This window comes from Rhinolophus sinicus, chromosome 1 (genome assembly GCF_057876585.1).
Source record: "Rhinolophus sinicus isolate RSI-liver-muscle chromosome 1, RSI-T2T, whole genome shotgun sequence".
Lineage (NCBI taxonomy): Eukaryota > Metazoa > Chordata > Mammalia > Chiroptera > Rhinolophidae > Rhinolophus > Rhinolophus sinicus.
The window spans coordinates 188,275,399-188,277,970 of record NC_142501.1 but is presented as its reverse complement, the minus strand read 5'-3'; the positions used below and the strand labels follow the sequence as shown (position 1 = coordinate 188,277,970).

The 2,572-nt window shown below is 35.6% G+C and overlaps 1 pseudogene; it reads left to right on the top strand.

The window, feature by feature from the left end:
- Nucleotides 1-305: 305 nt before the first annotated feature.
- On the top strand, nucleotides 306-1,933 carry LOC109452733 (eukaryotic translation initiation factor 2A-like; annotated as a pseudogene).
- Nucleotides 1,934-2,572: the final 639 nt, after the last annotated feature.

The window sequence follows — 2,572 nt, the reverse complement described above, 5'->3', positions numbered from 1 at the left end:
AGAAAACACTATCCTGGCAACATGGACGCCTTACATTACTTCTAAAGATGGCACAGCTGGGATTCCTACCCTACAACTTTATGATGTGTAAACTGGGACATGTTTGAAGTCTTTCATCCAGAAAAAAATGCAAAATTAGGGTCCATCCTGGTCAGAAGATGAAATTATTTATGCCTGAAATGTTGACAGTGAAGTTCACTTCTTTGAAAACAACAATTTCAATGCAGTTGGAAATAAATTGCATTTGCAAAAAAATTATGATTTTGTGTTATCTCCTGGACCCCAACCATATAAGATGGCTGTCTATGTTCCAAGAAGTAAAGGTACACTTTCATTTGTTAGATTATGCCTGTACCCCAACATTGATGGACCTCATGCAGCTTTAGCCAATACAAGTTTCTTTAAGGAAGATAAGGTTAGAATGCTATGGAATAAAAATGCTCCTGCTGTGTTGGTAATAGCTAGTACAGATGTTGACGAGACAGAAGCTTCCTACAACGAGGAGCAAACGCTGCAGTACATTGCAACAAATGGAGAAAGTGCTGTAGTGTAATAACCAAAAAATGGCCCCATTTATGATGTATTTTGGAATTATAGTTCTACTGAGTCCTGTGCTGTATATGGTTTTATACCTGCCAAAGCGACAATTTTCACTTTGAAATGTAATCCTGTGTTTGACTTTGGAACTGGTCGTCGTCATAATGCAGCCTACTATAGCCCTCATGGACATATATTCGTACTAGCGGGATTTGGAACTCTGAGGGGACAAATGGAAGAGTGGGACTTTAAAAACTACAAACTTATTTATAAACCAGTGGCCTCTGATTCTACATATTTTGCTTGGTGTCCAGATGGTGAACATATTTTGACAGCCACGTGTGCTCCCAGGTTACATGTGAATAATGGGTACAAGATTTGGCGTTATACTGGTCCTGTCTTGCACAAATAAGATGTGCCATCAAATGCAGAATATGGCAGGTTTCTTGGCAGCCATTTTTAGATGGAACATTTGCAACAAAAACAATTACTTGACACATATCTTGAGCAGCTCCAAGTGACTTGCCTAGTTAAGAACCTAAAGCTACAACACCTTATAGATCCCCAGGTTTAAGAAATAAACCAAGCACCAATTCCAAACTGCATGAGGAGGAAACACCTCAGAATATGAAACCACAACTAGGAAATGATAAGCTGCTATCAAAAACAGCACTTAAAAATCATAAGAAGCATGAAGCTAAGAAAGTTGCAAAACTGGAAGCAAGAAGTAACAAGAGTCACACAGTGTGAGGGATATAAATGATAAACGTCTAAGTTTTGCTTTGTCTTGTGCACCTGAAACTAATTAAAAAAAAAAAAAAAAGAACAATGAGGGGAAAAAAACTCACTGGGGAAAGCTACATACAGTATAATACAATTTATATAAATTTTGGAAATGCCAAATATTGTTCTATATTACTTATGAATATAATGAAATATATGTAATGAAATTATTAAAATGTGAGCAGAACAATGAAAAAAAAAGAAATAGTAAAGGAAGTTCTTTAGGTTGAAGGGAAATGACAGAATTGTAACTTGTATATACAGGAACAGATGAAAAGCATTAAAAATGATAAATATTTGAGTAGATGTAAAAGGCTATAGGTATTTTTTTTATAAAGACATTGTTAAAAAGCGAAAAAAAAAAAAGACGTAACAAGAGCCCACCAGATTTGGCACCTACCTGCTCCTGCCCCATAGAGCTCAGCTAAATGCTATCTCTCAGTCAACTTCCAGAGACCCTGAGAGAGACAAAAAAAAATCAAGAACTTAAGAAGAAATTAAATGTAACTCAACAACTGAAAGAACAAGCAGCAGTTAGAAAAAACAATCAGAGAAGATTGGAAAAGGGAAAGCCCTTCTCCAGGAGCTGGAAGATTTGGAATTGGGTATTTAAAGATTCATAGAAAGCAAGTTGGTTACCAGAAATCATTGCAAACACATCTTCTGTTAAGTTCATTGGTATATACGGAATATCCATGTTGCACATTTAATGGGCATCTAGAATTTTAACCACTTATCCAACATTTCTATACATGTATGAAAGTATTTAATAATGCCTAATAAATTGATTTTTGCATCCTGAATCCTCTATCATGTCAACATATGATATAAAAAAGAGACACATGAATTTTCTAACTAAGTGTGCTCAATTGAGAGACAGATGTTGTTTTTTTAGTAAGGAATGGTATTTACCATGTAAATAAATAAAAACAATTTGAATTTAAAAATAAACATAATTTTAGAGAGATATAACTGTTAATAAGACCATGAAACAGGTAGAGATAGAGAGGGATTTGAAGGTACTCAGAGAATGCCTTTCTGATACATAACTCCAACTAAAAAAGAATTCAAACAATATTTCTGAGACCAATACATGGGCTGGACAATTGACTGTAGAGGGGAGAAAACAGGCAGGCAATTGCAATAATTTAAATGAGACATCCTGGACTTTGAGCTTCCTGAGTATTGTGTGCTGTTGTTTCTTGGCCTCTGGAGGTCTGGTGTCTGCCTTTATGAGCTCTGTGGACTAGTC